Source organism: Condylura cristata, unplaced genomic scaffold (assembly GCF_000260355.1).
Source record: "Condylura cristata isolate star-nosed mole 26May11 unplaced genomic scaffold, ConCri1.0 scaffold00023, whole genome shotgun sequence".
Taxonomy (NCBI): Eukaryota; Metazoa; Chordata; class Mammalia; order Eulipotyphla; family Talpidae; genus Condylura; species Condylura cristata.
The window spans coordinates 28226412-28236571 of NW_004567124.1; positions in this window are offsets into that span (position 1 = coordinate 28226412).

The window sequence follows — 10160 nt, forward strand, 5'->3', positions numbered from 1 at the left end:
TTCCTGTGGCCTAGAGTCTCTCTGCTCCCTTCCACACTTTGAAACAAGTTTTCAAACAAACTTTTCTTTCACAGTTTCTCCGAAACAGCTAGATGTTGCCTGTCTAAAGCACTTAATAAGGGAATGACCAATGGATTTAGCACCTTCCAAAAAAAAAAAAAAAAAAAGAGCTGGTCGTTAACCTCAAGGAATTTTCAGTGGGTAAAATATGAAAGGGATATCTGTGTCTTTCAAATAAGCTGGGGCACTGATGATAAATCCAATAGTTTAGAAGTGAACTAGGACTATGGCCTTGAATTAGCCACTTGGTTCCTCTTGGTCTGTTTCTTCACCTGTAAAAGAAGGAGTTATTGGATGATCTTCAAGGTTCCTTCCAGATGGAATATTTTACGATTCTATAAACATAGAACTAAGATGTAAAATGAAAAGTTCACTTTTTCAAAAATGTTGCATCATGCAGCCTTCTACCTTTCCTTACCTTTGCAAAATCAGTCTGTTCTCCTCACGAAGAACAAATCAAAGTGGATCTTAGTATAGCAATGTTCTGAAGCACAGATATTATCAAATATAGCAGTGATGGTTTCTGAATTGCATGTGGTGATCACTGACTCTGGTTTTAAAAGCATATCTATAGAGTTGCTCTATATACTGAGGTCATTTCCTATACTTTCTTATTTTGGGCTGTGCTCTGCTAAGTCTATGTCCATTTTGCAGTTGATGCTCTTGAGATATTTCCACTAGGTGAGATTCTCTAAGAATGAATTCCAGCAATTTGTTCTCATCAGATGACAGAAGGTTCTAGCTATATAAAACTAACCACTAAAAAACAGTGTTGCAATTCCGACTTGATAAAGCAACAGAAATTATGATGTTAATTATCCTCTTCCATTTTCTCTGTGATAATTGCTACTGATAATTGCTACTTCCCAAGGAATCAGAGAATATGTGAATGTTAGGTGGATGGCCCTCCTTGTCTAAATGAAACCATTTGTGACAAATGAATATGCAGTAGCTGATAGGCAAATGAAACTCTGGCCATAATTTTATTGCTTGGGGTGGGTTTATGTGTTCTAAAATTGTTCTTTCATTGCTATGTCCTTGTCTATTTTTGAAATCCTGGCCAGTTATAAGTTGTTACATAAGATCTAATGATAGGTAAACTTATCTGCAGCAGTTGACTTATCATTTATATCTCTTGCATTTGTACTTAGAAAATGTCAAACAACTGGACACCAATGTATTTCTGAGTTATTTTCAACTGCTTATGAAACAACATATTAGCACACAGCTTCAAATAAGCCAAGATGAACAAATGATTGATAGGTGCTTCATAAAGCTTATGAAGCTTTATTTCACTTTTGTTGTCTTACTGGTTCAAGCCTTAATAAAGATGGAAGAATGTGGAGTTTTCTTTATAAGTGTGATTTCACATAGATACCTCTTGAATGATAGATCTCAAATAAAAGAAAGTTTAGTTTTAACTATAGTCATTTCAGAATAATCCTCTGAATAACATGAATACTAATACTGCCCAACAAAAAGATAAAGAATTAACCCAAATTTAATGATTCCACCATATTTCCAAGTAATCCACAGTTTCTCTTCTGGTTCTCCCAGCCTATCATGGCTAGCCCAAATGACTTTGCTGCAGTAACCATGTCTTGTAAAAACATTCAAAGCTGTTGGATACCATGATTAATATGACTGTTATAATTTGATGATGCTCAAATCTGTCCCAAACTATATTTTTTTCTTGCCATGGGGGAAAGCCTCTGCCTTCTATCACAATTAAAATAAGCTTTAAGGATGTAGTAAATATATGGTGAATTAACCAAAGCCAACAATTGGGTTAATCTAAGCTTTTGACCACAGAAATACATTTGCAAAGTCTAAAAAAAAAAAAAACAGGACTAGTGTAATGTTTTAATATTTTTTTATTTTAATGATTTATTTATTTGTGCATACAAGAACTAGAATACAGGCCAGAGATGCGGGGGAGAAGGTGGTGTCAAGAGGATTCACTAGAGGCAAAGTAGGGAACAGAACAGGCAGATTGACTGAAATCCACTGCTGAGGGGAATAGAGGGCCCACAGGAGAGGTCTGTGATGCCATGTCAGTCACCTCCCTGACTGGGAATCAAATTCGAGCTGTGGTGACTGTGAATAGCTTAACAATGCTGAAATTTAAGCCCTTTCACCACCAGGGAGGTTCCTGTTTTAATCTTTTTTGAAGAAAGCAACAAGCCTTTGCTGACTTAGAAACAGTGACATTTCAAATGTTCCCTGAACTTGGGATGGGTTGAGTTCCTCCAAGGTAGCATATCCTCTCCTACTTGCTTCTACAATATTATCATCATCACTACTGGTTCCCTTATTGTGGTTGTTTCCAGGAGTAACATGCTACACTATGTCTAGGTGAAGATGCTACATTTATGTCTAGGTGCTTACAAGCTCAGAAGTTACTATTTAAGTCATTGAAATGCTTCCCAGCCTTTGTGACTAAAAAGAACCATTACTGTCCACCTAGGTTATGCATGGGAGTCACCTGGGGGGTTTTAAAGTATTATTGGCCGTATGCTAGGAATCTATACAAAAGACTCACAAACATTAATTCCAAGGGAAACCTGTACTCTTATGTTTATTGTACCACTATTCACAATAGCTAAGAAATGGAAATAACCTAAGTGCCCAAAAACGGAATAGATCAAGAAGATGTGGTTGATATATATACACACACAATGGAATACTATTCATATGTGTGTGTGTGTGTGTGTATCTCTCTCGCTACATATATATATGTGTGTGAGTGTGTATACACACACATAAATGCACATGCAATGGAATACTATTCAGCAATCAAAAAGATAAATAAATGCCATTTGCAGCAACATGGATGGAGTTAGGAGAGATTATGCTCAGTGAGATATGTCAGAAGGAAAAAGAAAAAATATGGGTGGTTTCACGCATAAGAGGAATATAGGGAAAATAAGCAAAGAAAAAAATAGATAAAACTTGCAGACAAACTATAGATTGGAGGCATACAGCAGGAGAGGGAAAGGAGAGGAGTCAAAGCGGGGGAGGGAAGAGCACAATGGACTATGATTCACAGGGGATGAGGTGGTAGGAGATATATTCATTTATTGCACAAAAATGAATAACATGTAAGAAAAAAATAAATGCATTATGGATCCCCAGGCTCTGCTGTGGATAATCTGAAGTGAGGTTCAACTTTGGACAATTTAGAGGCAGTTCTGCTGCATAATGACCACTGAGCCCTTCAGTGTGATAGAGTGAGTAATAGCAAGAATCTCCACTTCCTATATATCATATATATATTATATATAATTGGTAAAAGGTTATATACAAACGCTACAAGTTAGATTTTGCAATAAGGTAGACTTGGGCAAAAATCTAGTCTCTTCCACATGCTGCATAAACTAGGGCAAATCGTTTACCTTCTCTGAACCTCATGGTTTTCATCTGAAAAAACGAGGATAATAGTTTCTTAATGGAAACTTATAAAGATTAAGTGAAATAATATATGCTCAGTTTTTCCTATGGAATGGGCTACTTTGTAAATATGTAATTCAGTATAGCTGGGATTTGATTTCTCTTTTCATAGGTAATCGTGAGATATTTGTGCTTGAGTGATCAAAATACACCATGAAATCATGAAAGGCTATTTTATCTACTTAAGGCAGGAAGACATTTGGGGAAATAAAGATTGTAAAATCTGGCAGGTGATATTATTTAAGGATGCAGAAATCAAAGGTTAGTCACTTTGATGGTGGGAAAGGAAAGAGCGGAATAAATCTTCTTCTCTGTGAGGGGAGATGCTTAAGAAGAATGGTTCTATGAAAAACAAAATGGAAGAAAATGTTGTTTATTGACTAGCTTCACCTGGACAGAGAGATGATCTCTTCCTACTACCAACTCCCCCAAGGGGGCAATAAGGCCCATCTCTTCCCCTTCTCTTTTCACACCAGGGTTTTTCCTATTTTCTCATCTGCAATAAGGAATAAAAAAGTTTCTTCTTTTTCTCTCTATAAAGATCTTTTAAGTCCCGTATGATGTTGTCACTCCTATCTCTTGACTGTTGCCTTAATACATGAAATCCATTTTATTATTTTGTGGATATTAATTCTAATCCATTTTATTATTTTGTGGATATTAATTCTGTATCCATTTTATTATTTTGTGGATATTAATTCTGTTTTTCTGAATGAACCTCAAATTCTGAGGAAAAAACAATATATATATATTTAATTGAGGTAAATTAAGACACCCCCATCAGGTATCACCACCATAGTGCACCCAACATCAAATCACTCATAGTCTACCACCACAGTCCATATTGTTTCCTTCTCTCTTTGTTCTCACCCTTTTTCCCACTCCATCTCTCATCCTTACCCACTCTGGACACTTCCTTTCTATAGTCTGCTTTCAAGTGTTATTTTGTAAGCTTGTCTTTATCTGACCTTTAGTTTGACTTCTCTATATTCCACATATTAGTGATACTGTGATCTTTCTCTTTATGACTTATTCAGCTTAACATTATTCCTCCTGGTGCCATCCATGTTGCCACAAATGGCATGAATTTACCTTTTATGATAATCTCAACATGCATTTTTATCTTTTCCGTCAGCCTAGCACACAGAACTTTAAGTATAAAGGATTATCTCCCTCCCCTGCTCCCCCAAAAAACAGATCAAGTGTGGAAGAGGTCAGCTATATGTGGAGCAGAGAGCCAGTGATGACATCTCTCATGGTTGATATGCTAGTTCAATGTTTCCAGCTGTTCTTTGCTTTCCAACAGAGATATACAAAACATAGATTATTCTAACTGTTCACTGACATTCTTTATTGATCAATTCAGGCTTAAATTTTTCCCTTTAACTAGTGAATCTCAAAATTGTTTATATGTTGGAATCACCCTGGAGCTTTAGAAAATCCTCATGTTCAGACTGTACCCCAGACCAATTAAATCAGAATTTCTAGGAGTGAGGCCAAGCCATTGGTATTTTTTTAAAGCTCCCCAGGAGATTGCAGTGTAGCGCCAAGACTGAGAAGCTCTGTTTTGGATCAACTGTGTAAAATCTGATTACTTGAATCCTAGACTGGAAATAGATAATAAATAAGTAAACATCCGGGAGTGGGATTTCTTAATGGACCCTACCAGTGTTGTGCATGTCCTGATTTTGACTGTCCTTTTCCTAAACTACTTTAAGGTATGCTTCTCAGTGGAGTGAAAAGACAGTTGAAAAAAAGCGTTGCTAGAAGTGAAACTCCTTGCTGCTCCGGGTTCAAATAATAGCCCTACTGTTAGTAGCTTTTTGATTGTCCACACCACTAATTGATTTCTATTATTCTAATCTCAGACTGAATGCCACGTCTTGACAGAGGCCTTCACTGACCATTTCCACATTCCACCAGTACTTGAAGCTCTTGTTATACTTTCTCATACGTCCTTTTGTCAGAAAATGCTGTTATTGAACTATTTGTTGCTGCCAGAATTCAACTGAACAGAGATAGGAACTGTATCTCTAACATGCATTTTATTGTCGGGAAACCAGTGATCTGAGAGGATGGGTATATTTTACCTCAAAAGCAAGATCTGACATCTCAGCTCAAGCTGGCTTTATTCTAGTGAATTAAACAAAGACAGTTGACCATACGCAAACCTGCCACCACAGGAGCCTATCACAGTTGGCATTCTGGTCTTCGTGATGTCCCCAGGATTTATTTTCACGTCCTTGGTCGTTCTGACTTAGATAGATCCTGTTTTCCTGGGCCTGAAGAAAAAAACCCTGTTTTTCTGATGGTGTCAATGTCCAGTGCTTTCTGCTGGTGTCACTGAGGCAGAAATTTCAGTGCAAAATAAGTTTCAGCTTAAGGAGAACAGACTAGTAATCACATGTGTTTATGTGCAGATTCCTATACTAGGTATTGTGCCCTTCCCTTCCTCCCAAGCCCCATCACTATTGTTTTCCTTTAAGTACCCATGATAAGACAGCTGAATGATGATTTACCTAGCTTCTTCCTATCACAGGCTTTTATACTTCGTGATGGGAGAGACCAAGGTTGCTTTTTCATTGTTGTAAAGTTGGCACCCATCATAGTGCATGTGGTCAGAGTTTAGTAAATCATTGCTGAAGGAATGAAAAGCAAAGCATATTACTAGTTTCTGATGGGTATTTATTGGCATAGGAGAATGGCAGAATCCTGTGCCTCTCCGTGAAACATTCTATCAACTGTGAGGTAAAACAGAGTGGTGGGTATCCTCAGGTCATTCCATTTTGACCAATATTTCTCACATATGGTCAGCTCATGAGAACCACTTAGATGTTTTGTTGAAACCACAAATACCTCTACAGCTTCTTCAAGAGAGTCGGCCTCAAGAATGTGAGAGAAGTACCAGAAGTAAGTTTGGGAGCTGGTTCTGATGCCCCAGGCCATAGTCCAGTCGTTAGAAACTATCATGCTAGATATTGTCCTAAATTTCAAAGCACTTTCAGAATTTGGAGCTTATAACCTCCACAGTTAAATTGTTCTTTTTGTTCTGTAATGGAATTGTAAGGTTAAGGTTAAAGTTTTTCCCTGGTGAAAAGAGACATTGCTTTATATAACAGCTCTGGAGGGATAATGTTCCAAATTCCATCCATTCGGTTTAACAATGTGACTGGACAAAACTGTACTTTCTTAATCACCAGTGTTGTAAACCCTGGTGGTAATACTAGAAATGTAGTGATGTAGCAACTTGCTTAAATGCATGGGAAACTTAGCCATAAAGATCATGGCTAGTGGCGATGCCAATCACACTCTGTTGGGCAGTGTTTGCTACATTTTTATATGGCTGCATCAATTTTCAGAGACAATCAACATTGGAAATATTATATTAAGGAAAATATTCCTGACATTCGCTTTCATGCTAAAGAAAGATACACAGATTATAAAACTAGTTATTCAGAAGTTCCTCATCTAACAAACTCAACTAACCATATAGAACAGAAAGGAAAAGATAAGCAAACAGAGAATTTCATATACCAAAAATGGGGATTATAAAGACCATGTAATTAAAAGTAAACTTTTTTTTTCCTAGAAGGGGACCCACTTTCTCAGGGGACCATCTACTGTGACTTTAAACATAATCACAACTACTTTGGGAAGTCATGAGTCATACAATAAATGCAAAGACATCAAAATCATAGCTGCATAATACTACTTGTGCTTAAATGACGTTTTGTTTTAGGATCTACAGTCTTCTATTCAACAGTTGACTAATAATAATCCGTATAATTTGTAGTATAATTCCTTTTAACAGACAAACTTCCTTTTAAGAAACATAATGTGGCAGAAATCATGGCTTGAGACTTCTGAAGCTAGATTATAAAATGTATTACCATTGCCATTTACTCTTGGCTTGCCCACTGGAGGTAAGTTAGGTGTCATATGGGAACATGTATGAGAAATAATATGTTGTATGGTTAAGATTTCTTATAAATAATGGGAAATCCAGGACAATATTATCCCTATTTTATAGACAAAGAAGCTGTGTTAGGGAGGTTGAAGAAGTTGTGATGTTATTGCAATCTTTAATCTAACTTTCTCTCTTTTGTGCTTACAAAATATAGAAAAAATTTTAATAACCATAAAGATAATCTGGCATCATTAAGCAAAGTCAAAACTTCAGTTTAAAATGTGGGAAGAAAAGAAAAATATGTGGAAGTGGAGGTATTTTACAAAATTACCCATAAACACTGGTTAAAATAACAAGGATGGAAGGTGCTATAATAAGTTAAAATAACAATATTGAATCCCTGAAGTAGTGTCTGTATTACATGAAAAAGTAAATTTCATGAAAAGTTTCTTTCACTAGGAAGGTAGATGAAACAGGAATAGATACCAGCCCAAACAGAATGGACACAGACACACTTTTGAGCCAGACTTTTAAGTCTCTGAATTACTACCAGTTCTAATGTGCAGTGCTGTATATGTGTATGGGTTATTTATTATTTACGTGATCTACAAACCATTCTTCCGTGCTCAGAATGACCAAGGAAGGGAAGGAGACAGCCAGAAGTCAATTAAAGCCAGAGAGTAATTTTAGCAGACTGATATATATGAACTGCAAGAAAGCTAAGACACTGAGCTAATTCCTTCTCCATAAGAAGTGGTTTTAGGATCTTCTGCTAAAGTTCTACTTGGCAAAATATATAATAACAGTACTATTAAAATACATTATGTAATTTATGTCTTCTTCACATTCTAATCTTGTGCTTTATCAGCTCAACTCTCCAAACCTAGGATCAGATGATTGGCTGATGATAAATAGGCAAAGAAAGTTTTTCTATGCATTCTCTGCCCTCCACCCCCAATCCCAACAGTGTGTGGAAAGACTGAGGCTTTTCCTTTTCAGATATTTACAAGGGTATTTTAATCTCTGCAGGAATGGAAGATGCTATTATTTTGCAACTGTTTGGTTTACCACCTTATCTACTGATAATATTTTTTGAAGGACTGTACTGGCTGTTAGTCTCTGACCTAGGATTCAGTGATTTCTCCTTCAGGAAGTTCTCTGTTAGAGAAGTATTTATGAACATTACACCTCTGCATCCACACTGATATTAAAGAAGTCATGTCTGCCGATATTATTAATCTCCAGTTTGATTCTTAATTATATTGTTCTTAAACTACTGCAGAATTATTTTTCCTTCTTCATTCTCAAACAAGGAAAATTGATTTGAATAACTATATTAAACTCTTCCCTATCCCCTTATCCATTAATTTGTTACTTGATTATTGTGGTGGTTTTAAAATATGTCCACAGATTCTTTGATACAATTCCTTTCAAAGATGGAGTCTAATTCCCTGCCACTTAAGTGTGATCCAGGTACAGGGGACTTCCTTTTAATAAACATAATGTGACAGAAATCATGACTTATAATTTCAGACTAGATCATAAAAAAAATGCCATTTCCACAGAAGAGCTAAAAAGACACCTTCTCCAAAGAGGAAATGCAGATGGCCAACAAGCAAACGAAAAAAAGTTCAACATCACTTGTAATAAGGTAGATGCAAATTAAAACCACAGTGAGATACCACTTCACCCTAGTGAGAATGGCACATCTTCAAACAACTAGCAACAACAAGTGTTGGCGAGGCTGTGGAGAAACAGAAACTCTTCTGCACTGCTGGTAGGAATGCAAACTAGTACAACCACTATGGAAAACTGTTTGGAGGTTCCTCAAACTGCTTAACATGGAACTTCCCTATGACCCAGCAATCCCACTCCTATGTATCTACCCAAAAGACACAAAAATACTGATTGAAAAAGACACCTGCACCCTCATGTTTATTGCTGCTTTGTTTACAATTGGAAAGACATGGAAACAACCCAAATGCCCAAAAGTAGATGAATAGATTAAAAAGATGTGATACAAATACACAATGGAATATTACTCAGCAACCAAACACACACACACACACACACATGCCTTTTGCAGCAACATTGATGGAGCTGGAAAAGATCATGCTTAGTGAAATAAGTCAGAAATACCAGATGGTTTCACTCATAGCAGGAATATAAAGGACAGGAGAAAATAATAATAATAATAATGAACAACTATGTACCAGAGACATTTTACAGGGGGTGGAGTGAGGAATGGGATCAGAAATGGTGAGGAGAAGGAAGTGCACTGGACTGTGGTGATGGCACATGGGTGATTTGGTGATGGGAAGCCCACAGAGATTACAATTGAGATGGGAAAAAAGCACAAAATGATATAAAAATAAACTATTATATTATTTTTAAAAATGTAGCTCCAGATATAAAAGAAAACAAAACACCATTTCCATTTGATGATTCTTGGATTCTGAAGAAAGTAGCTGCCATGTTGTGAGCATATCCAAACAGCCTTGAAAGAGGCCTGGAGGGGAGGAACTGAGACCTCCTGTCAAAGTTACAAAACAGATCAGCCATGCAAGTGCAATGGCTGCAGCCATGCTCAAATTCCTGACCCTTGGAAACTGTAAAAGTTAATAAATGATTATTGTTTTCACACTACCAAGTGCTGGGAAATTTCATTACATAGAAATAATGCAGTTGTCTTGCTTAGGCAAGATAACTGTTGCCTTGATCACACAAGAAATATTTACTGAGC